The 27,387-nt window shown below is 36.4% G+C and overlaps 1 protein-coding gene across 3 annotated transcripts in view; it reads left to right on the top strand.

Moving 5' to 3' along the window:
• The first annotated feature begins 2,991 nt into the window (after positions 1-2,991).
• Rho1 (ras-like GTP-binding protein Rho1) overlaps positions 2,992-27,387 on the top strand; it is a 208,137-nt gene continuing 183,741 nt past the window's right edge. Inside the window, exon 1 of one of the 3 annotated variants that reach the window (XM_067134685.1) lies at positions 2,992-3,116. The gene's annotated coding sequence lies outside the window, so the exon portion shown is untranslated. Of the gene's footprint in view, positions 3,523-27,387 lie in introns of all 3 variants that reach the window. The other 2 variants (XM_067134681.1, XM_067134682.1) reach the window with 2 other exon arrangements.

Raw genomic sequence — 27,387 nt, 5'->3', positions numbered from 1 at the left:
ATAACGACGACCAAGACAGAGCCGACACGGCAACCATCTCGTCCTCAAAAACTCTCCACTGCCGCTGCCGGGACCTGACTCTCAGGCACGGATACCTGCTGCTGTTACCCCAAGGTACTCTCTGCTGCCCTCAACCTGACTCGTTGCTGTTACGAACCTGACTGACGAAGTCTGACGCCATCCAACAGACGTCCACTCGCCAGCAATTAAAAACAAACAAAACAAAGGAGGCAACAATCCGCCAAGGGAACAATCGGCAAACGATTGTTCCTAACAGTCAGTAACGCCCGAACACTTTGTTAGAGCGCCATAGTTAGTCCTTTAGGGGCGTAGGTTGGTTCATCGGGCCAAGACTAAGTTGCCGTTTGGGTTCGTTGATGGCTCCGGGAACCACTCCGTGGGTCACCAATGTGGGAGGTGCTAAAGAAAGAGCAGGAAGACAAGCACTGCTAGTTTATTGAGGAAGCGACCCACTTATAAAGTGGCGTGCGGACGTCAGTGTACACGCAGATGTCAGTACAAAACTTACAAGTGACCCGAGGTCAAGCTATTTCTCTACACAAAACAGGACAGGTACATATAGACAACATGATGATTAACAACAGCTGATTGGACACAAAAAATACTCTGACACAAAACTATGTACAATGGCAAATGAACAGGTAATAAATATACAAATCGCAATAATAATGATAAGGTTGTGTACGTGCGACCTCGGGTCAGCTGTGAAGGCACCGTAGAAATCGGGAGGTTCATCATAGAGAACCCGTTGAGCGGGGACTTTACAGGTTCCTGGAGTTGTAAACAGAATCTATAGTTAGAAATGCAAATAAACAAATGCTGAAAAAATAGATTTGTTAAATGAATTAGAGTATCTGATGTAACACGCATAGGTGACAGACATTTCAGCAGCTCCTCAACTTGTGAGCATCGCTGTCCAACACTGCTGGAGTAGTAGAGCCTCGGAACGACCTTTCGTAAATCGAGTAGCGCACCCTAACTGGGAAGAATAAGGAGGATGACAGTGAAGGTCTCAATATAAATTAAGTTGATAGATGAACGATGGTCTTGATCATAATTACCATCACTGGGAAAGGTTAACACTAGTCTGAACAAATTTGCCGGGAAATAAGGGTTCCCGGACCTTGCAGATGCCTAGAGAGGATAACAATAGTCTCATATTCCGTCAGCATTATCTATAAATATTTTCATTGGAAACATGAACGCTATCGCTACTAAGCAGTGTCTCAGTTTTTCTACAGTTATCATCGTGATTTAATTTAATCCAATGTCAGCACACACTGAAACCTGATTCGTGAGTTTGGCAGATACTTATCAACATCACATCGTCATGACGTATCAGAAGTATTGCAAAATGCTAAATGCATTTAGCTGGAAAGTTTGTATGTTAAGCATACATTTTTTACTGGAGAACGAATGCTGCACTGATTTTCTGTTTGCAGTGTCATACTAGTTTTAGGAAATCTTGCGATCGTAACATTCTTAGATGGAAAACTAATAAAAGACAGTGATATAAATGAATGATGATGAAAATTATAATAAACCATCTTGTAGAAATCGTCCAGCAATAAATTTTCTATAACGTTAGTATTTCCTGAGATACATGCGTGTTAGAAAATAATGTCAGGCATAAGCCTGAATGTCACTAGAAAACACAAACTCTTAAAACTGGCAGTGAGGCAGCATGTGTCGTTTACAAAATTCTAACCTACAAACTCGCGGAGATACAACATGCAAGAATTGGTTCAGATAGGAGAGAGAGAGAGAGAGAGAGAGAGAGAGAGAGAGAGAGAGAGAGAGAGAGAGAGAGAGAGAAATATGCTAAGATATTTGCGAAATGGTGCCAGTATTTGTTGTTGTTTGAGTTCTTTCCTCGCTCTCTTTTCTTGATAACTACGGTGGTATTCAGTTAATTTTAGCTCGAAATGGACGAAAGCTTCTAATCATGGCGCTGAGACACAACAGCCCAAGATACTTTTGGATGATATCAGTCTAGTTGTACGAGACTCGGCAACTCAATCCGAGTCCGCTTGTACGAGTGGCGGTCAGGCTGTCTGTTTTGTTCCTAAAACTTACAGATTTCGTGGATAGTAAAAATACGGACGAATTACTTCGTAATAAAACAGACTGGGTATATCAAACAACAATTATATGCAGAGGCTTGATATCAAGTAGATACAGGCAGGGAAGTTTAAAATGTTGTAGGTTTGTATTTTTTTGGACTGAAACCTTTCCAGCCTTGTAGTGTATCACTGTAACCTTACGATCGTCTAAAGACTAAGGATTACCGTGAATACCAAGGGGCCATGCTTAAGGTTTACAGAGCATTGCAGATCACTTACAGTAATTTCGGCGAGTCATCGACGTTCTGTCGGATAATTACCTGGGAAACACAATGCAACAATGGATGCTTCCTGTTTCATTATTGGAATTCATATGGTATTCTCTCAAGTCACATCGCCGTTGAAATGAATTCTGTACAGCACATGCGACCTACCAACAACATTCTCTCTCTCTCTCTCTCTCTCTCTCTCTCTCTCTCTCTCTCTCTCTCTCTCTCTCTCTCTCTCTCTTGTAAGCGACAAGGGCTTCCCCAATCTCGTTAGTGTAATGGTTTTACTAGCGATGTAGCATCATGGCTACTTCCTTCATGTATCCTTAAAGTTCGAAAATTATTTTGTTTGTTTGGATTAGTAGTCAGACTATTTTCAACTAATGAGGTTTATTTGTATTTGTCATCGCAACTGCATAACTCACACTGCAAGCACTGAAAAGAGAAAGAAAGATCCACATGATTCAACTTGACCTCTTCCTTTTCTATGACCACATCCTGAAGCCACCTCCTCCCCTCACTTCCCCATGGACGTGATACCTCAACCTCATGAGTCTCCCCTTCCCCCAACCCCTAAGTCTTTCACCAACCAAACCCCTAGTCCCGCCAAACTAACCAGAACCCCAGGTACCTCCAACCTCCTCCACCGGCTGTATACTGCCGCGGATAATGCTGTCAGTTGCAATAGGGCCTTAGCGGAGAGCATAGGGAACAACCCAAGGCTCTGCTTCCCTCTGCGCCCTCTTCTGCGCTTCTTTGACAGGTATTCGAGGCCGTGCCACGCTCGTGCGTGCTCGTTTTTGTGTCAGAGACGAGCTGTGATTTCTGTTTTTATTCATAAATAGAAAATAATATTCACTTCCTTGAGTTGCTTTGGTGCTAAGAAGTGAGGAAGGAAGTTTTAGAAAGCTACAACACAGGAAATGCTGTTCCTTCTCAATTCCATCTGATGTTCTTTGCTTGGTGATATTCTTCGTTGTTGTTGCGAGATTGCTATTGTTTCTCCAGAAGAAACAGGAGGTGTTTTCAAGCTATTTACATTAAAGTGATCCAGTAAAGTGAATTTGTGATTATTATTTGGAAGTTTCACTTCTCTTATGCAAGAAAAATAAGATGTCAAGACAATAAAGTGTACAAGGTTTAACTTTCTAGCAGTTGAGGAAAAGAAGGTATAGTACGGAACATCTCATTCCTAATCTAAGCAAATTTGTGTAAGAATGTTCGAAATAGTCAGATACAAATTAGTTGTATAAGAAACCTTACATCAATCAAGGTAGAAAGGGTGTAACAGTAAACATTTCAACAAAAGGGAAGACAAACAGACAGACAGAGTAATTACTGTAATTTTATGCAAAAGACAAACACAAGTAGCCAAGCTAACGGTAGTCCCGTCCCACAAAAACTGTGACTGCTGGTAACGACCCAATGCACTTCGACTTGGAGAGACAGTTAAGGCACTAGATTCAGTATAGAGCTGGATGTGCCATCATTGTCTGTATGATTAATGTTGTTGATATTGTTTTTGTTTTTATAATGCTTTCTTTAGACTGTTTAACCAGTGTATTATTTTAGAATTCAGAAATAGGCATGTGCAATGGGATCGTCAGTTTTTGACCAGTTATTATAGGGGGCTAATAGTTAAGATTCTCTCTTTTTAGTCTTTGGTATTTGACGTTGTATTGCCAATGACATTGCGTTTAGAAACGTAAATCAAATGAAGAATTTGGACAGATTTCTTATTTATACTAAAGCATGTCAGCTGTAATGATGGGGTCCATTGCAATCCCTTTTACGAACACATCACAAGATGCGTGTGACTACTTCTGGATACCGGTGGCTTTCAATTGTGCAAATAGCGTGACTTCTAAACGGAAGTTAGCAGCCGTATCAGTATATGTTAAAATAGGCCATTTTTGTACTTGCGCTCGCATATGACGGTGAAATGTTATTAAACACGGTATGTGAGCAAATTACATTATAATTGATGCTATTGTATAGACTTCCTCATCACCCTTTAATAACGTGTCCTGAAATTAACCCCTTCTTTTTTTATCTTCATTTATGGGCCGCCATTTCTCACATGACATTTGAGGGGTTGTTATTATGAAAATGGGGAGAGTTTATAAATGCAACTATGTGAAGTATGAAAGCTTTGTGCTGTAACACAATAAGTAGGCCTAATCACATAAGTAGGCCTAAACCTTGTGGTATGTTGTTATTCTTAGGCTTTAAGTGTTTTGCATATTCATGTTAAGAAGAATTTCATCATAACTAACGTGTTGCTGATTTTCTTGCCAATGATAGCATTCGAATGCGTTACTGAGCTTTTGTTTGCTCTAATATACGGGTCTTGTGTATTATCTGAGGTATCTTATTGGTAATTCTTTCTGATGTCCTCAAATCTTCAAGACATATGTTAACACTTTAGCACTGTAGTTGGGCAGTTAAGCTCCAATTATATGAGGAATTGTGCATGTTTTGAAACAAGCGTGTCACTTTTAGATTATGTTCATTAGGGTCCAGGGATCATGATTTGGTGTGGCAGCACTTTGGATCTGACCTCTGACGACCTTGGAACTAAATTATTCAAAATGGCTGCCACCAAAGCTACCATTTCATATCATTCCAGTTCCAGTGGCAGTAGACTCATGGTCTGGTGTGGTTGAGGAATCTACTGGAACTCACAAAAATTACGTAGAATAAGCAGCCATCTTGATTATTAATATGGTGGAGACAGTTTATGACAGATTTCCATATTTCAGTGCACTTGTATTTACGAAGATGTCACGATATGGGATTACAACTTATGGGTCCAATAGTTCTGACTGATTTATTTATTACAGAAATAAATTTAAAGTCTGATTATAACTAAGGAATAAAGTATATAACTAATGAATTACCAATTATGAAATATCTACTGACACAGTAACACACATTCATGCCCCTTTATCATTCTTTTATAGTCTGTTTAGTAGTCTACCACCAGAATGCACCACATGACCCTCTGTGTTAATCAGAAAATACACCTTTAGCAGTCACCTGCACAAGCACACAAAGCTGTGCATTGAAGTGCTGCCTTTCTACACTTGCAGCACCCTTCACATTCTTTCTTGATCCTAAACGCAGCAGCTGATGCCTCAGTAGCCGTGGTCTAGAGGGTTTGCCATCCTGTATCATCCTTCTTCCAGTCTCATGTTTCTGGATTTGGTTGCACTGGCTCTCAGACCAATGCCTGATTCCAGATATGAGCCTGCAATGCAGCATGCTTGAAGTGTTACTTCAAGGTCGCCTTTGTTGGGGGGAGTGATTTCCAGAGATCGTGATTTCTGTATGAAGAGGTGTTTTCTGGCCTCATTTACTTTCATGACTTCACTAGTACAGTCATACTTAAGAACTACAAATCTTCCAAGTAGTGTTAGGCAGTCCTCACTCAGCTCTTTTGGCATCTGACGCAATTCACTGAAGGCCTCTGCTACTTCATGGAAAACCTGCAAAGTGTCCCAGGCTGTTCGTTTTCCTCCTCCACAGAATGCTGGATTGGTGTCTGAGCCTGTGAAGACATGGAAGAAGGATAGAGCACTGGCAATGTAGGGGCTGAGAGAGTTAACCAATTTATGAACATCAATGGTTTAGTAACTTTGTCCAGTTGCAAAAGCAATCCACTTTTCACTTGGATGAATCTTGTGAAATGATGCCACTGCAGTCACCAATACATCAGTGTACACACTGCTGATTTTGATAGAAACAATGTAGTGTCAGCCTCTTCATGAGAACATGGGGTCATGGCACTCAGGTGAGCCTTGTGTAGCATACACTTCCTTGCCATCTGGCACTGCCATTTATATATGGTAGATAGCTTGACATGTCTCTGAATTCCACTTCCTCTCTTCTGTCGTGTTACAGTTTTCAAACTGTCAGCTCTGTACTTGTCCCACACAACATCAACACCCCATGTTTTCTACAAGTAAGCTGACACATATGGCAGAACCATGTTGTCTGCATTTTCTTGAGGGTATTTTTGCATTGCCAGGATTCAACAGCTGAACAGCTGCTGCTTCATCATTGACAGCCAATTTTAAGGCTGGTGCACAATCTGAATCTTGCATTTCCACAATAAATGCTACAAGCTCAGCAGAAGCTATTTCCTCAGGTAGGCATCATGTGTGTCATCCTTTTGCATAGCACTTCTGGTCGTGTTGTAGGATTGCTCAAACACTTCAGGTGATAAGTAGCATCTAAGACTACCTTGTCTCCAGAGGCAAGCTTGGATAACAGCTTAGTATCTTGTAACACTGTAGTGCAGTGTCTAACATTTTCACCTAGCTCTTTGGTCCTAGCCTCTCGGAATCCTTCAAGACCAGCAGGTTTATTGCAGAAGAAACACAAGGACTCCTCGGTATCATGTATGGAGGCTAAAGGCTGAAAACTACTGCTTTTCTGCTGTTTGCTGCTATAGGTGCCTTTTCAACTTGGTTTGGTAGCACACAAGTGTGCTTCGTTTGTGCCATATTACCTCATTCGTAAGTCGGGTTGTTTCAATACCTTTTCCTTCATCTAATCTCCTAGGATCTAGGGGCAAAGGAAAGTAGCTAGCTTCTTCACATTTAAACAAATTTTGAGCAAGTGCTACTTAACCGGCATCCATTGGTTTCCTGGTGGAACGGATGAGGCATTGTATATCTGGATCGTCACTGGTTCCTTCTTGACACGGTGCACAGATTTCCCAGTTTGTTGTGTTGATCACCTTTGGTTGTTTGAGGTTGTCAGGAAAGAAGCTATCTACAAGAGTATTTTGCCGTTTAAGCATATTCAAAGTTCTTGATTAGCAAGGCAGCATATGATTACCATGTGCAAAGAAGCAGATCAGTAAGCATTCTATTTCTACAGTTCTATTCTAAGCTCAGACCACCAAATTAGGATCAAGTGAAGATGCTCACCCTGAAACAAAAGGTATGCCAGATATTGAGGCACAGGCATAACAAAAAATAAGCACACAAGCAACGCTTTCATGATTAACAGTCACTCTCTTAATATATACGACAAAACATGCAATATGTTCAAAGTTTTAATTTAAAATGCAGATCATTTTCAGTGCCACTTTGCACTTTGATTGTTAAATTGACTCCAGCTTTTTCAAGTGTTTAATATATTTCCCATTTAGAACATATGCATGCAGAGTACACAAAGACAAAAATCCATTTATTACAGTTATAACAAATTATTGTAAATTTACTTTATTTGGTAACCATTATAATAAAGTAAACATAATTTGGCCCAACAGGCCAGACTGTAAACAGTATTGGATCCATTATAACCAAATTCATGATTTTGAGAAAAATTATGTTCTTATCAACCTTAAGTTCATGACTCCATATTTTTTTCATATTTCATATGTCATCCGTTTCGGAATACAAGATGCTCACCATTTCTAGGTAATTTTTGTGAGTGTCTTTAAACTTTTCATCCTCAAAAACATAGGTTTAGAAACCAGAATCATGTTCCTTCTGGCTTAGCAATTTAAGTTATATGGAAAAGTCAAAATCTGGCAGCCATTTTGAAAAAACGCATCTCATGGTCATCAGAGGTCAAACCAAAGTGCTACCATATCAAAACATAAATCTGGGGTCCTGCTGATCATATCCTGAAATTTTCATGCTTTTTCAAAACTGCAGTCCATTTGCTAACCTGCCTGACTACTGAGAACACAGACTGTCATGTATTCTTTTCAGGCAGGTCTTTCCTATATAGTCTGCCAGTCAAATTGGAAGAGCGGTAGTGTTGATATTTATGCAATATTTTTCTTCCCACATAAGGTTACAGATGTTAATGCATTGCCCTATTACTATTAGTATCTCTATGTCACTGGAGATTACATATAATTTTACCTGACTGCAAAGATTTGATTTATGAAAATTTGGCCACAAGAACAAGCACCAGGCCACTTTCAGTCAGTCACTGCTTGAGGTGAAAGGAGAGAGCTGGAGTGGTTGGACAGAAAGATGGAAGAAAGGAAGTAAGGAGAGATGTAAAGTAAAAAGTTAATAAGTGTTTGCAGCTAGGGCCGAAGAGATGCTGCAAATAACCTTTAGTAGGCTGATGCCTGCAGTGCGCCACATGAGGTGCAGTGATGGTACTATCTCCCTTGGGGTGGGAGGGGGGGAGATGCGCGATCCCATATTCATTCGAGAAAAGAAGAGGTTGTATTCTTCAAAGTTACACATGACAGTCTCTTTTCGTTCGACAGAAAAATCATGAGGTTGAACACTATATATATATATATATATATATATATATATATATATATATATATATATATATATATATATATATATATATATGTATATATCATAAACATTATATATATATATATATATATATATATATATATATATATATATATATATATATATATATATATAATAGTCATAAACATTGTCTAGCATAAAAAGTATCTTCCCTCTAGAAGATTTCACTGCTGGTGTTAAGTTTCCTTGTGCATTATATATATATATATATATATATATATATATATATATATATATATATATATATATATATATATACATACACGCGTAGTTTAATTATCAATTATTATCAGAGACCTTATAAACTAAGGCTGTGCACTTTACCCGTCGCCATTTTGGATCTTGGACAGTGGCGCCTCAGCGGATGGAAGCGACCGAGATATGAACAGAAATGTCAATATGATTTGTACATACTGTGATAGGAGGACCCACGGCATTACCTTTCATGTTTTTGCTTCCCGGAAAACAACGGAAGACGACTATATTGTTTTTACAAAACCTAACTCATGAATGTGTTAAATGTCTTTCTAGCTCAGCTGGAGAATAGACTTTCTGACGATTTCTGACAGGCGACCATTTTCCTAGTTGACAAATATTGGTTCTAACAGCAGCAGTGTCAACCAGTATTAGGGTATTAGTGTCGAGGGCCAAGTTTCTTGGAACGATGCCATCTCAAGTAAATATTCCAGATAGCATGCTGGCAAATGGGAGATGAATGTTGTGTTTTGTAGCAGCCCCAAGAGCATGAACGTCAGAACAATGACTGTAGATACCTTGGTGACAGTAAATGTGGTCTCTGAGCATTCCACAACATGGGCAAGTCCATTGTTAGGTTATTCCTTTTCTATTACTGTAAATTTGAATGGCAAGTGTGTGATGCGAGAATAGCTAAGTGGAACAAAGCCAAAGTATAGGTAAAATAAATTGGCACGAGTAAGTATACGTTTATAAATCTCCTGTAACAGGCAATGATTATTTTCTTGGAAATAATTAGAACAGTTTTTTATATTCGTGTTTATTCAGTTTATTTTCTGTGGAGTCACTTTTATTTAGTAATAGACATTAAAAACGGAAGGTCTGAATTGAATTTGTATGTATTCGTATATCTCTTGTAAAATACAAGGAACTTTTTTCATTGTTTATTGCCTACTGACAGTCATTATTGACTGGTAACTTAATACATTTCAAAAAATTTAATTTGTCCCTAAAAGTTAGTGCATTTACAACCTGAAAAACTGGTACAAATCTGAAAAATTTTATATAAATTTTATCATGAAAGTGAAGAAATATCCAAAATTGAGTAATTAAACGTTTCATAGGCCAGAAATTTGTTTTAATTAGGAATATTGTGGCGCTGTAATAGTCCTATCAAAGATCATTTTCATAAATCTTGTAGTCAGTCCTATTTCAACAAAAATGGATACAGGTAAATATGAAGCTATCATTACATAGCTTTTTATAAGCCAAATGAATTACATTAGTTCACTTCAGTATGATAATTAATTCAAATGCTGTGCACCTGGCAATTTAAAGGCGAGTATTTTAGATGGAAAAACATGTGAATGCTAATTGTTGCCTCCTTTGATAGGAGGCGCCACTGTCACTGACCTTGATCCAAAATCTCGTCCTAGATCCCCGCAGGAGTTAGTGCCATCATTGCACCTTGCAGTCACTGTAAGCATCACTTAAGGTTCTTGGCAGCTTCCCTTCGACCCCTAGCTAATACCTCTTTCATTCCTTTTACTGTACTCCCGTTCATATTATCTGTCTCCCGTCTTACTTTCCACCCTCTCCTAACAGTTTTTTCATAGTGCAACTGCAAGGTCTTCCTCCTGTTACAACTTCAAAACCTTCTTTACTTTCTATGTCCCTTCCAGGTTTGAATGACCTCATTGGTCCCAGCGCTTGGCCTTAGGCCTAAACTTTTTATTCCAACCCCAAATCTTTCTAGACATTTACATCTCGATATCTAAGGTCTCTTATTATTCTTAGACGCTGCTACACCAACAAAAGTTTTGATCATTTTGTCCTGTAAAGTATTCAGTTTCGCATCGGTCGCAAGAACTGTTGCAACTCTCGTACGTCTTTTAGAATTCTTAAAATTTAATAAATGCCGTAATGCATTTCAGTCTCTCTCTCTCTCTCTCTCTCTCTCTCTCTCTCTCTCTCTCTCTCTCTCTCTCTCTCTCTTACTGATACTATCCTTCTTATTTGGTCTGATTCCGCCGAAATTGCTCTGTGGGACCAGCAGATTCCATTTGTCCTACTCAAATGTAATCAAAGACAGTCAAAAGACCATATGGCATATTCACACTTATCATAACACTCAGAAAATAAAGTGGAGGCTTCTTGTACATTTCGGTTACATATTCGAAGGCTGTGAAACCAACATTCAAAGTTCATCTTGACTTGGATAACGTGAAACCATCTGTAGCTAGTCTTGCGTTGACACCATATGTTGCCTCTGTTATGTACAGTGAATCTCTTGAATACTTTGCAAATCGAGTTTGGATAGATTAATGAATTATAGCACATATCTGAAACATTATTATAAGATGGGACACCCAACCACTGCAATTCAAGTAATACAGGGGTCATCTTATTACGAGGTGCAACACCCTTTATTTACCGCGATGCTCTGTTTTGTATATATACTACAGTTTTCTAAGTTGTGTCTTCGGCAGATTATAATAGAGTTACAATAGTGCACTCTATCAATGACTCCTTTAATTAATCTCAAGTTTCTTAACAGAATACTCCCCAAGATTTTTGTTATGAATGCAATACTTGGAGAGTACTATCCAGCAACCCTTACACCATTATTGCTCTAAGCAATGAGACAATGACAGTTAAACTGCACATCCAAGTCAAGGACTTGATCAGTGATCAGGACTAGATAATACCAGTATTCACTAGGATGTCACTAAGGCTTCTTAAGTTATTGTTCTTCCAAACAATACAGATTCCATCCGTTTCATAATACGAGTAAGAACATTATTTAATCTCTGTCTGTCTGTCAAGATTAAGTTGGCCATAAGCCAGCACGGGCTCTTGCTCTTCCTCTTGGTATCCTCGATGTCGTTAATGGGTGACATTCTCTCTCTCTCTCTCTCTCTCTCTCTCTCTCTCTCTCTCTCTCTCTCTCTCTCTCTCTCTGCTGTGATGGGTTTGCACGATCTTCTTACGGATTGATTGTTTCTTACCATCTTAACCCATTGTCACCATCTTTTGATGAAAAGAACGATGGACAGACTATTGGAATAGTACCACCAAAATGTAAAATTTGATTTTTTCACCATTTTCGTGAATCATATGAAAACATACAACAAATTGCAATAGAAGTTCAAATCCCACAGGCTCAAACCTGACATTACTTAGCAATGTGTGATGGCAGTTTCCCTTACAATATTAGATAAAAAAGTATGTTTACGACATGAATGCTACCTACAGCACTTACATAATGTTAAAACAGGTTAATGCTAAAAACTGGGGGTTTGACCACATGATAATATATATTGTATATGTATTGTAAAATACTCCAAACAATACAAATCCATTGTGTATATAATTATTACTCCCACAGAGGACCTCAGTAATAAGGGAGGTTCAAAAGAGGAGATTCTCTGTTTACCAGCTTTTAGGGGTACATCTGCCTCCATCTTCAGAGAGAATAAAGAATCTCTTCTGAACCTTTCATATTATTGAGGTCCTCTGTGGAAGATGTATACAGTGTATATATATACATATATATATAATCATGAAAAAGATGGAAAGATTTGGGAACATGAAGTATTGTAATATATGACTATCACACAGACAACAACTGGCTCTTCTATATGTTATTGTACAACTGTAGGCCTAGTCGTGTAATTTAGATTATAAACCACGTCTGCAACTTTCTCTGTCATTGCGCATGATTTACCATAGCGGCAGTACGAGTATAAGTCAATAGCAAGGGTGATCAGCTTCTGAAATAAGAGGATTGGAAAGTCACGTTGAGTTTCCCTTGGCTCCATCATCTGGCGCCACCTGTCGGTATGCGTGATGAAGTGATGCCATATGCACGTGGCGCCGGATCCTTCACCCTTAGCTTTCTGATATATTGATTGATCTTCTGTTATAATCGTGGCGCAGTTGCTTCCGCTTTCAGAGGCCACGTTAATGGTAGGATGATGAGCCCTTTTAAGCAATGTAGCTTTTTCTTGGGTCTGTTGATTACTTTAGCGCTACGTAGATTTGTTGCGATGTAATCACCATATTAGGCTAACCTGATTTATGTTTCACTTTCATGTAGGCTGATGTAATTACACGAGTTAATGAGTATAAATATTGTTATTAATTTTTTTGTGTTAATCGACCGAGGATGCGCATCAGAATACATTATTATAATGGAATTACTGTTCTCTTGCTTATTATTATTATTATTATTATTATTATTATTATTATTATTATTATTATTATTATTATTATTATGCTGAACTCCTGTGACGTTCTTTCATGCCATTGAGTTACGGTAGATCCAAGTCAGCATTGTCGCAGCCTTGAAGCTTTTTCCTAATGTTTCTTGGCTTCTTAGACCCCCTCTCTCTCTCTCTCTCTCTCTCTCTCTCTCTCTCTCTCTCTCTCTCTCTCTCTGTGTGTGTGTGTGTGTGTGTGTGTGTGTGTGTGTGAGTGCTCGCACGTATTACATTCAGTATTTCGTAAAGCTGTATTTTTTTAAAGTCTGACTGATATACAGAAAAGATGCTGTATTCGCCTGATTCACGGATGACCAGTCCTTACCTCGTCTGAGTTGACTTGCACCTTTTTGTCATGATTTTGGAATCATAACTTTGAATATTGTCTTCATGAATCACTAACGACGTTCGGTCCTCCGTGTGTTAGAGAACTGGCACCTAGTTCATCGGATTATTTTTTTTTTTGAAATGGCTCCCCTTTTTGTCGCACGCCAGATTATTCCCGCTAGTTACCATTAAGAATGAACACGATGTATTACTTGGCATTAGTTTTTTATTTGCAAAACATTCCCTGGTGCATTTGTTTGTAAAATGACGGGTTGATGCAATTACAAATACAACGTAGTACCCCCTGTTACAGAAATATAAGAATTTAATTAGGTTCTTTTGTCGCAAAATACTGGATAGCAAACTGACAAGGGTTAGTTTTAACCAAGTACCGTAGGAAACGCCTCCAATAAACAACATGGCGATTTGTGGACTTCTCTTTTGTAGCCTTCTGTAGTAATGGTTGTTGAATTTATGTTTTTAAAGGATGACAGTTAAGTATGAGTCATCTGAAGCGAAAACTTCTTTACAGTATTTCTATAATAATTACTCCATTTGCATTCTTAACCAAAAGTTAGGTCATAAACGATTCACATAACAGATCATGTCTATCGATAAGATACGTTTTAGGTGGTTTACTTTACTGTAGTCTTCTGTGTTCCCACACCGAAGACGTTTTGTGGGACCCACAAATCCATTTGTCCTGCTCACTTGTTGTGAATGGCATTCGAAGAACCATACGGAATATATTATATCAATTGTCAAATCCACACTTATCACAACGCTCAGTTTTGATAATCAAGTGCACCTTTCAAAATTGGTATAGCAACAGCCACTCTCCCAAATACAGGTAACTTGCACTTAGATACGCTAGTACTTACATCTTTAAACATTATATCAGTAAGGCATGGAAAATTTTCCACCCCAATAAAATCAGATATTTGCTTCATATGAGTTGCATAGTTCATTTTCTTTGCATTCTTTAAATCCTAAGAGCAATATTGTTTACACTACTCAATACCGATAGTCTTACTCCCGTATTAGTTCATCGTTACCCTTCAACGAAAGGCACAAGGCCCAGTCCTTGCTATTCTCCTTATCTCCACATCCAAAGATTTGCGTTCTCCCGCATTCACCCTGTGTTATGTAGCTTGCCTTTTCTGTTTCATACAATTTATATTTACACTTGACCGCATTTGCACTGCGTTCGTCGTTACATGATTGCCAAGTTCCTCGTTGGATGGGTCGATATCGTACTCGGCTAGCATTCTCCTAGGCCCGCATTCGATTCTCCGGCCGGCCAGTGAAGAATTAGAGGAATTTATTTCTGGTGATAGAAATTCATTTCTCGGTGCAATGTGGTTCGGATTCCACAGTAAGCTGTAGGTCCCGTTGCTAGGTAGCCAATTGGTTCTTAACCACGTAAAATAAGCCTGATCCTTCGGGCCAGCCCTAGGAAAGCTGTTAATCAGCTCAGTGGTCTGGTTAAACTAAGGTATACTTTAAATGACTGCCAGCTCAGTTACCACAGACTCGTCATTTTTTCAACTTTCCTCTCAAGACGTCATTTTGATGGCAAAAACAGGTCATCACCTGATAACTGTTCCTTGGTTACCAACTCAGTTACCACCTATGTTATAACTGTAATATCAAACAGTCATAACTATCCGTACCCCATCGCAACAATTATAACCTTAACTACACCCCACTGTAACAATCATAACTTTACATGCATCCATCGAAACATTCGCAACTTTTATCATTATCGTAAATAGCCTTTTGGATTTAAGGATTACATTTTAGGACGATTTGGGTAATCCTACCCGCTCGGGTTTCTCGAATTATGCATAAGATTATCTTCTCTCCATCAGGAATTGACTTGTTTGTCATCTAATGCACAACCACATCAACTTCCTCTAGTATGTTATTGATTATGATCATCCCTACAGCTTCTCTCAGCAAAATTCGTAACAATATTTCCACTACAGGTGGACTTTGTATCAATAATGGGAATATTTAAAAAATTACCTTAAAAGATTGGGGATGTGACTTATTTACATCTCTGTAAAATGTTCGAGGTTTTTAGACAAGGAAGTTGGAATTTTTGAGAATTCTGTCAAGTTTTCAGTTCGATATCTTCTGATGTCGAAAATGATCTGTGTGTGTGTGTATATATATATATATATATATATATATATATATATATATATATATATATATATATATATATATATATATATATATGTATATATATTTATTTATTTATACATATATATATATATATATATATATATATATATTATATTTATAATAAATATATGTATATATATATTGTATACACATATATATATATATACATATATACATCAAGAGCAGATGGAAAGGCCCACAAACAATTAACAGTTTATTGTGGCCAACGGCGTTTCCTAGTAATCCATTACCTCTTCAAGGCTGTAATTACACAATTTTTTTATTATAAAAAGAAAGTCACTAAATACAGTCCAACTATAATTTAAAATACTATACAGCAAACCTAGCCGGCACGCGGCTAAAATGTGACCAAACATCAGAAAGTAAAACGGGCAGGAAGTGAAAACATCGGAACATTTAGGCCGCTAATAAAGGTGTGGAAGAGGTCTGGGTATTTAGCGATGGAACCAGTGCTTTTATGAAAATTGATTCCAGAGCCGTAAGCTCGTCCTCAAACATCCGCGATCACTCTGCAGTCTGCAAAACGCAGATTGATATAAAAAAACTTCAAAATAATAGCTACAGCCCAGCATGAAAACGAGCTCATAAAAGCCCTGGTTCCGTCGTTAAATACCCAAACCTCTTCCACACCTTTATTTATGACCTAACTGTTCCGATGTTTTGTTTACTTCGTGCCCGTTTTACTTTTTTATGTTTGGTCACATTTTAGCCGCGTGCTGGCCAGGTTGTTTCAGAGTATTTTAAATTAAAAAGAAATGTATATTATATCTGGATTTTATGTAGTGACGTCCTTCTTATAATGAAAAAATTGTGTAATTCCAGTCTTGAAGATGCAATGGATTATTGCCAAACCCCGTCGGCCACAATAAACTATGTTAATTGTTCGTGAGCCTTTCCATCTGCCCTATGTCTGGATATTGGGCTTCCTCCTTCATCACCGTAGAATAATATATATATATATATATATATATATATATATATATATATATATATATATATATATATATATATATATATATATATATATATATATATATATATATATAAATTATATATATAAATTTCTGACTCGCATCAGGATCGAATCCTGTCTCTTAAATGACAGGCCAGGGCTTTACCAACTGACTCACATGTCTTAAAAGAAATTGGAATCTAAGCATTTCTGTACTTGAGGATTTTCCTGGGCAGGCTGCCTCCTAACATACCAGCGAATTTTATCCAACTTCCCGACCCATCAGTGACTCAATTGGTAATATTTCATTTAAATTACCCCTTCAGCATGAATATGATGAAACTAATGAACACATGAGCACATGTTTCACAGAAATAAATTTCTGACTCGCATCGAGATCGAACCCATCTTTCAAATGACCTTGGGTAAAATGTAAGTCAGAGATGTACTGCTGTGGAACACGTGCTCATGTGGTCGGTGTTGCCAACTGATTCACTGATGGGTCGGGAAGTTGGATAAAATTCGATGGGATGTTAGGCAGCCTGCCCATGAAAAACTTCAGGTACAGAAGTATCTACGTTCCAACTTCTTTTATGGCCTATGTGGGTCAACTGGCAACGCCCTGGCCTGTTATTTGAGAGACATGGGTTCAAACGCGAGGTGAGTCAGAATTTTATTATGTGAAACACGTGCTCATCCCTTTATTAGTTTCATATATATATATATATATATATATATATATATATATATATATATATATATATATATATATATATATATATACACTACATATATATAAATATATAACATATATATATATATATATATATATCTATATATATGTATATATATATATATATATATTACATATATATATATATATATATATACATATATATATATGTATACATATATACATATATATACACACACATATATATATATATATATATATATATATATATATATATATATATTATAATTCCCCTTAGGTTTAAGTTATTGCCAGGGCATAGCAAATTAGTCAGTAAATGTGAAAGGAAACAAAAAGCCTCTCAGCTTGTTTTCTTTGTGAGTTTGTCAAGAATGTCTTCTTAATATATTCTAACTGTGGAATCAGAGAGTGAGGACTATGGATTGTGGAAGATATCTGTATAGAGCAGTGCGTAAGATTTAGTAGTAGGTTTGCTTTAACATGCAGAGTAGTTTTGCATATTTACCATCCAAGATTACCTTACAAAACCGTCATCATACAAAATGCATCTTTCACGAACGCCACAGAAATAATTAACGCTGACAAAGAAATATGAAAATCCCATGTACAGAACAACCACTCCCGCAGTTTCATGTTGTGGGAATTTTCTTTTCAAACGACTGCCAGGTGACGGCAGCACTTCCTCCTCCTCCTCCTCCTCCTCCTCCTCCTCCTCCTCCTCCTCCTCCTCCTGCGGAAGTTCATAACTTACTAAACAAGCTTCCACTTGATATACTATCATAATAAACCGAGAAGTCAAGTAAAATAGAGATGCACAGCAAATTACAGATAAAAATTTCATATATAAAAAAGACCAACCAGTCACCCATCCCATCGGACTTGGAACGAAATAATGCATGTGGACCGATAACAAAGCCAATTCAAAAACCCAAAGTCTCGTAATTAGTTTGACACAGCCATTGTGGGAAAGCGGATGGTAACGGGAACGCTGCCACTATAATAAGGTCTTTGTCTTGTCTATTGTTCGGAGGTTGATTGACCAGGAAGAGATTCCTGGTAAGTGGTCTTTGTCAATACCGGAATTAAGTATCACTTTCTACGGGACCTCCTTATCATCTACAGAAACGCGGAAGATATCCAGGGTTGCGAGGTAAGGTACGGACTTCTAGATGGAAGAAGATAAAAGTACCCTGCTCCCCCTTCTTACGTTGATTTTGTTGGTCAGGGCGGAGGCTTTTCCTTTGCAACGGCTCCTCAGTTGCGCGTGTGCTCTGTCTTACTTTTGCATATTTCCTTCTTTTATTTTCTTTTGTGTTTTTCTTCACATAAGGTATTTGATTTACTTTTCATTTCTATATTACTTTAAATGAATAAAAACTTTTCAACTATTTCATGTGTGTCCTCTTGATGTGGTTGTCATAAGACACCTACTTGACCTCTTATCTTTCTTTTCGGTATTCTGGCAAAATTAAAAAGATGGATTAGATCTTCGTTTTCACAAAAATTTCAGTTTCCTGGGTAGCTTTTTATGATATTCAGTTTTAATGTATTAGTCTGGCTCCGAGAAAAATGGCTGAAGCAAAGATGTTGTCATATATTTGGCCTTTTTAATTCCTCCTCTCCATTCCTTGTATATTTTAAAAATCTAATTTTTTCATTTGTAGACCTCACTTCTCCCTGCTTCTGTTAAAAGGTGTATGATACGTTTTGCATTCTCTATACTGTCTGCTGTCACCAAGACATAATATAGTAAAGAGTGAAGTTATAGTTCTTACTCATTTCTTTTTCCATTTATTTCCTTCCTCTTCTTGTTACTTTCAAGTAGTGTAATCCGCCTGAGCAGTGATGCTGATCCTGTGCATCCTTGTCTTGTTCTGCCTCTCATTTCCATTCCTTGCTCAGTTCCCTCCCCCAGGGCAGTGTTTGCTTTTTCATTCTTATACTCGTGTATATTTGCAACTGGATCTATGGTTTATGGGTGAATTCTATATTCTTTCATAACTTACATTAAGACATATTTCTGCGGTCAAAAGCTTTCTTAGACTCTGTAGCAGTTAGTAGTGGGGGCTTTCTGTTTCTGTAATTGTCTTTTACACAGTTTTGTATAATAAGATATTGTCTTCTATTCTGCCTCCTATTCTGATCCCTGCCTGACACTCATTGCCTTTTTTTATTTATTCTCCATTCTTTAAAAATTTCTTATTTTATTATCATCATAAATATCTTATATGACATATTTAGCAGGGCTATTTGTCTTCGGTCATTTGCTAATGACCTTTTTTCTTCTCAGTCGTTTTGACTTCATCCAGTTTTCTGGTTTTTCTTCTACTTCATAACCAGTTTTAATTCTGGTTTTCTTTCAGACCGTTTCGGCCTACTTTGGCTCTTTCAGTCGTCTACTTAAGCAGTTCTTGAATTCATCTAACGTAATTATTGGCTTCTCTGTGGGTTTATTTCTTATTTTCTCATAAACAATCATAATGTTCACTAAATATTCTCGGAATGCTATATTTTCCCTCTTTTCTGCAATCTCTCAATTGTGTCAGTTCATTTCACCCATCCTTCTTTCCATATTACATTAATTTTATTCTCATGTACGTTATATATATATATATATATATATATATATATATATATATATATATATATATATATATATATATATATATATATATATATATATATATATATATATATATATATATATATATATATATATATATATATATATATATATATATATATATATATAGTCAGTGTTTGACCAACCCCTCTTTGGCTTCTTAAGTTGATTTGAGGTCCTGTCCATTTTAGAGATGAATTACATTTCTTTGAAATTTTATTTATTTCCCATTTATCTATATTTTTCCAAAGCCTCTTATTCTTATCCATTTTTACTTCTGATATTTTTCTCTCGTAGATGGTTATTTCCCTCTTCATTAGTTCTTGCACTTCTTCCTTCTTTCGATCATCATCACTCCGTGAGGTTTCCGTTATTATTCCGTCTTTTTCATTTCTTTTTTCCTATTTAATTCATCTCTTTCTATTATTCCTCCTCTAATTTCATCGTTCACCCGGGGTTATTTCCGTACTTTGCTTTCTCCAGCATCTTCCTCTTGTGTATTCTTAATACCATCTCTGCTGCCTCTTGCGCTGTGTAATCTGTTCCTGTTATTCTGTCTGCTTCTGATTTGAGAGATTTCTTCCAACACTGTAATATATTCCTTAAAATTCGCTTCATCTCTTTTGTGGCGGTTTTTCCCCTCCCATTTATCTTTGTTACAACTTTTGCTTGAACAGAACTGAATGTTTCTCACGTTGTGAGCTGAGACATCAACAGTGGCTTTTTCTTCGTCTCTCAGTATTTCCTTCAAGTTTTTAAACATCGTCTCGTTTACTACAACATAATCTGTTATGCTTTTCTGTTGCTTACTTCCGCAAGTGTACACGTGTACACCCATGACCCTTTTTTCTGTAAAATAAATCAATAATCATTCAACTAGCCGATCACATATCCCCATTTCTATTCAAGTTCTGAATCCTAAAAAAACTTATTAAAAAATCTAAATAAAAAAGAAGCATTAATTATTCTTTTTTACTTATATTCCCGATTAGTTTCTTATATTCAGTCTTACTGTTTTGTCCTCACCGTTCGTTGCCTTCCGTGTTCCACGCTGAGAATTATGATAACATTAAATTAAATGTGGCATTGTGTAATCTGCGTCTATATTCCTCATTTTTCTACTTTACTAAAACCCTTACCCAAAGTTATCAGGTCTATCGTTTGACGCGTTTCTGTTAAAAGAGGTGATTCCCATTATCTTATTCACTCTCAGTTTCCATTAATTTTTGCTTCGGTAAAACTCGTATATTTAGCTCATATATTTTTAGAATTACTTTTTTGCTTAGGGCTGCTATATTCGTAATCTTTATAAAGCTTCAGTGGCGCCTTCTTGACACTGACGAAAAATTTCCCTTCTGTACAAATGACCTTTCTAGAATTCATAACTGGCCTCACATGAAAAAATAATCGCTTTTGAGAGGACGGAAAAATAACAGTAAATCAAACTCTGTTGCCAGCGTGTACGTCAGTTTTTACGATGGCTGTGTAACGTGGTTTATGACAACGTTTCTTGTGGCAAACCAAATATTCTTTAACCCAGGTCGTATCTGCCTATCTAGATTTAGCCAGCTTTATGCTGGCACGGGCTCTTGATCTTAAGCAGCCCATAACTCACGATGCAACTCCGCAGAGAAAAGAAGATTAAAAGAAAAGCGAGGACAGTGAATTGAAGCGTGCATTCGCTGATGTCATCATTCTGCCCTCTCTAATCACCGGGCCAGAAGTGGCAAAGAGCAGTAAGAAAGAGGGTGTTAGAGCAGCGAGTCCCAGGGAGTAGGTAGGTAGGGTTGCGAAGGAAACGATAAAATTCAAGTCAGAGAAAAAGGATGGGAATTAAAATTTCTTACAGACAAAGCGTAAAGCTTAAGATGAAGGCATAGTGACAGCTTGTACCCTTAGTCTTGAAGAAAGAAGATTGAAGAGGAAGGAAGGAAATGAGGAAGAGGAAAAGCATAGTCATAGCAAACATATTTAAAAAGACAAGAGAAAAGTAGAAGGGGAAGATGGAGCGAAGGAAGTCGCCCATCCTCAAAGACAAGAGCTTTCTTAACACTCATCAGGCGAGGAATGTAGGAAGACAGCTGTTGTGTAGTAATTAACAAAGCGTTAAACCTGTCTGGTTATTTTAATATTTTTCGTTTTTTTCAATATTCCACCTTGAAACACCCTTCTTAAGTAGTTGTGTATAGTATGTGTATCCATTTTTTGTGGAGTGGGTTTTATATATATATATATATATATATATAAGTATTGTGTATAGTATGTTTATCCATTTTGTGGATTGGTTTTATATATATATATATATATATATATATATATATATATATATATATACATATATATAATATATATATATGTATGTATATATGTATATATATACATACATATATATATGCATGCGTGTGTGCGTGTGCGTGTGTACATATATATACATATATGAATGTTTGTCACATACACAGTGACATTTTCTCTATTGCCAAATATTAAGCCATAAAAATCATTCAGAATCCAACTCACCATCCCTTGGGAATAACTTACTCCCAAGGAATGACAACTGATAAATGCTTCGTCATCAATGGAATTCGAACCGTTTTATGGTTTAGAAACAACGATAGACTGACTTTGACCACTTGAGCCACCTAGAGAGGTATACGTTGCTTTCAACTCTGCTATACATATTCCTGTCGAATCACATTTTTTATTTAGATATATCAGCCCACGTGTTACAAACTCACCAGTCAGCCATCATGGTAGAAGTGGACTGATACCGATACTAAGTACAAAATACAAATATATATATTATATATATATACACATATATATATAAATATATATATATATATATATATATAATGTATGTATGTATGTATGTATGTGTATATATGTATGTATATACGATTATATGCATACACACCTGTGAAAGCGAACGAGGAAGAGAAAGGAGACTTCCTGAGGGAGGATACCTTTTTCCTTAACGAGAGCTTATAGACTTGTCTGTGTAAAACCGTTTGACCTTTGGGTCACCCTTCCAGACTAAAGAACCGCTACCAACCACATGATAAAGACCGTATATATAAGAGGTCTCCGGTTGGCACCATGGCATAGTGGCTGTCATTGTTTCCAAGCGAAGCCCTTTTTTCCGATCTCCGTGTGAGCGATACATTATATTTTTTTCCGTTCTCTTTACCATAATCGTTCCGAAGGCTAATTGTTACGGGCGTGAAATTTGTCATATCGGTTCAGATTTCTTGCAAATCACAGTTTCTTCTTTGGAGTGTGGCTGCTCTGCCTACAGTAGTCCGTCTCTCTTTATCTTGTTGCGCTTCGCTTGTGGAAGCAAATTTGTTGATTTTTGGCTTCTTGAATAAGGATATATAATCATTTTGAACATCAATAATAATGATTAGAAACATTATGGCACTTGAAACCTGAACGTTACGTAGTTATAACCCTCTATAAAATTTGTAAATGATTGACACCTTTTGTAGTAGTGTCAAGAGCAAGACAGTGCTTACAGTAACTGTTTTCTTCACGGGAAGGCAAAGAAATCGATGACTGGATCCTTTGTTCGGCCTTATGGTGCATGCTAACGGAAATCTGAAGTTTTCGTTACATTTTGTCATAAGTGTGAGATTTTTGGTGGTGACCCTCTTCATTTTCAGTCGTTCCTCTGCTGGACGTGTGGCGATATTCTCTCCTCTGGTCATGGGAAAGTTAGTCTTTCAACAGAAGCTCATCAACCGCTTGCATTTTTGTGTCTAGAATACTATGACTGTTCTTCTTCTTCTTCTTCTTCTTCTTCTTCTTCTTCTTCTTCTTCTTCTTCTTCTTCTTCTTCTTCTTCTTCTTCAAAATAACAATTTAAAAGATGATGATGATTATTGGAAGTAATAATCATAAGAGAGACTGTGACATTTATGAAATTCTACTGTCACTCACGTTTGCATGGTGATTCCGCACGTGCTTACGTCATTAAGATGTAAACTACAGTTTTCAACATAAAAGAAAGACGTATCACCTGAGATGATAATGATATTGAAGATAGAGTGATAGAGAGACACTTGCATTTCAATATTTTTTATATTAATTATAATTTTTGTTACATTGACATTAATATCTTTAATCCTCACCGATAACAGAGTGGTAAGTTAGATATACATTGAGTGAAATACAAGTTGCAAATAATTTTTTTGGGAGAAGGAAAACTGCAGTCATGAGAAACATTTCTACGTCCCATAATTTGCAGGGGTTGGTTGTTGGCTCTTCCTGTTGTTGTCTTTATTTATTATCATTATGCCCAGCAAGGTTCCACGGAGTAGAAGCCATAGTCTCGCTTGACTAGAAAACGAATGATCTCGTTGTTAAAAATCCTTAACCTATGGCAGTGTATTTAGGGTGAGCTTTGTTAATGAGTCTCCATTTATTCACTTTGATGCATTAATTTATTGAATGGGGTTATTTTTGTCTATCCTTTTTAGATGACCTACTGTGTAGTCTGATTTGTGGAATTCCACCCGACAGACCAGTGATTTTTACTGTTAAATAAAGGGAATTGAAAAATACCTACTTTCACTGAACTACTTGAACATAATTATTTTAATATATTTTTATCCCTTTTATATATAAGTTATATATAACACATATATATGCATATTTATATTATACATATGATACTATATATTGATACATATATATATATATATATATATATATTTTAATATATTTTTATCTTCTTTTGAACCTAGTATTGAAATAGAAATTTGTTAGAGAAGCAGTCAATTAATACTTACCTTTTTCTTAAAAATAGCATTTTAGAAGTCCTCCGTTTTATTAATTTTATGCCTATTTTATAAGATACAGCCTGTAAGAATTTCTTATCTTAGAAACCAAACAGAAATAAACATGCATAAGATTACTATATATATATATATATATATATATATATATATATATATATATATATATGTGTGTGTGTGTGTGTGTGTGTGTGTTTTTCCGTGTTTTAGTTTGAAATCTGTGTGTGAGACAGGTAAGTAATTTAGCTTGTGATTCTGACTTCTTTTTGAACCTATTTACATAGATGACATATTGAAATAGAAATGTTGTTAATGAATTCAAGCTGCACTGAGGGTGCAAAGAAAGAGGCAGTCAATTAGATTTCTGGCTTTCTCTTTGAAAATATTACTTATCTTTTTTACCTTAAAATTTTCCGGTATAGCATTTTATGAAGTCCTTTCTTCGTTTTATTAATTTTATGCCTATTTTAAGGGGATGCATACAGCCTGTAAGAAGCCCGCGTGTGTCGACCTCGTGGGTTTCTGCCTTTTATCCTCCTATGGGGCAGGGGTGTCCAACACAGATTCTTTGACTCATTGCACCTGCTAGGTCTTATTACTTTTTGCCTCGAAACCAAAAACCCCTGTTTTTAAATAAACATGCAAATGAAACACGACAGAACAACCAACAACAACAAAGGAGGGGGAGGGACGCAATTTGCTAGCGAATTCTTGAATCATAATAATATATATATGTATATATATAAATAATCGTAATTATCACAATGCTCTCTTAACTATTTTTGATATATATATATATATTCTGATACTCAGGATGCAGGTTCGATATCATTGCTCCATAATCTTGCATATTTTGTAGTATATATTTTAAAAGTGTATGGAATTCGAGGAACTATTGTGTTATTACAATTACATATGTATCTGTTAATAAGTGACGAGTAGATGATATATATACTATATATATATATATATATATATATATATATATATATATATATATATATATATATATATATATATATATATATATATATATATATATTTGTAATGTTGATTTTATTGTCACCCTTTTTATGTGATGATTTCTTTTTGTAATGTTTCTTTACCACCTTCTGTTGTGCTTTTTATTCGTTGCCCATGTCAAGAAGTTTATTTTTCCTTTATATATACTTTATCATTTCTGGCTTTGTTGTTATAGTAGCGTTTGAGTCCGAGGAGGCTTTAGAAAGACACAGTGCAGCTTTCTTACTTCATTAACACACTAATTAAAAATAACACTGTACATATACAAGTGAGAGATATATATACAAGTTAATTAGTATATGAATATAAATCGAAGTTTTAACCTTGCTTCTCAACCCACAACTGGTGAGGCTACGACCTCCCTCCACCAAGGCTCTATTCTTCTTCTTCTGCTTCTCTCTGTCCTTCTCTGTCTTTCTGCTTCTCTTCCTTCCCTTTTGAAGGTTTTTCAAAATGGAATGCCCATCCTACTGTAGGTGGGCAACAGCTTCTGTCCAGCCCTTGGTAGAAGTCTAATTGGCTGTAACTTATCTAAGGACGTCCTTTTGGGTGTCATTAGATGAATTAACCTCTCCTACAAAGGAGGTTCTTTTTACGTCACTGGAAGTCTTTATTTCTGGCGAGATTGAACAGGTAAGCTTCACAGGTGAGGCGAGTAAACATCCTTGCTACAATTGCGGTTAGATTACTGGCACCTGTGTTTTGCTACGTAAACACGACACAGTCATAACACTTCCTGTTTCATTGTTCTCTCTCTCTCTCTCTCTCTCTCTCTCTCTCTCTCTCTCTCTCTCTCTCTCTCTCTCTCTTGTTTCATTTTTATAATATTCTCTCTCTCTCTTCTATCAATGGTTCTCTTCTCAGTTCTTTTTCTGTCTATTATATTTACGTTATTCATATATCATATATTACACACACACACACACACACACACACACACATATATATATATATATATATATATATATATATATATATATATATATATATATATATATATATAATATTGTTTTGTGTTATATTTATATATATATATATATATATATATATATATATATATATATATATATATATATATATATATATATATATATAATATGTTGTTTTGTGTTGGTGCAGTTTACATGGGGTTGATTTTTATTTTGGTTGGTAGTTGGTATTGTTTGCTACTAGAGCTGGTGGAGATATACCTAAAGAAAAGATCTACATACCTGTGTTCTCTATAAGTGCACAATCAGTCAGTTAATAATCAATTTAATTCGCCGATTATGGGCTAAACAGTATTCACCAGTGCACAAAAACTTGGTAGCTTTTGTCCCACTTTCTCCGAGGAGACTTTTACAGGATGTCCTCAGAGTTGGGGCTTCTCATCCTCTCGGACTCCATTCTACGCTCTATGACTAACTGAGTGATGGGGAGTTTTAAAGCTACTTATTGCGATCCCTTTTTATTTCCACTCATTCAGTAATACCAGTCATAGTAGAGACAATGCGTTCTAGAGGGCAAAGCAAGGACCTATAATGATACCACTGGAGTTTTGCACTTTACAGTTTATTTACATAAAAATAACGACATTGGCAAGTGATTCACTCATAGAAATAACAACAAAAGAAATTCGAAGGTAA

The sequence above is a fragment of the Macrobrachium rosenbergii genome, chromosome 36, assembly GCF_040412425.1.
Source record: "Macrobrachium rosenbergii isolate ZJJX-2024 chromosome 36, ASM4041242v1, whole genome shotgun sequence".
Classification (NCBI taxonomy): domain Eukaryota; kingdom Metazoa; phylum Arthropoda; class Malacostraca; order Decapoda; family Palaemonidae; genus Macrobrachium; species Macrobrachium rosenbergii.
The sequence above is the reverse complement of the archived record's forward strand: the minus strand, read 5'-3'. Positions and strand labels throughout refer to the sequence as shown.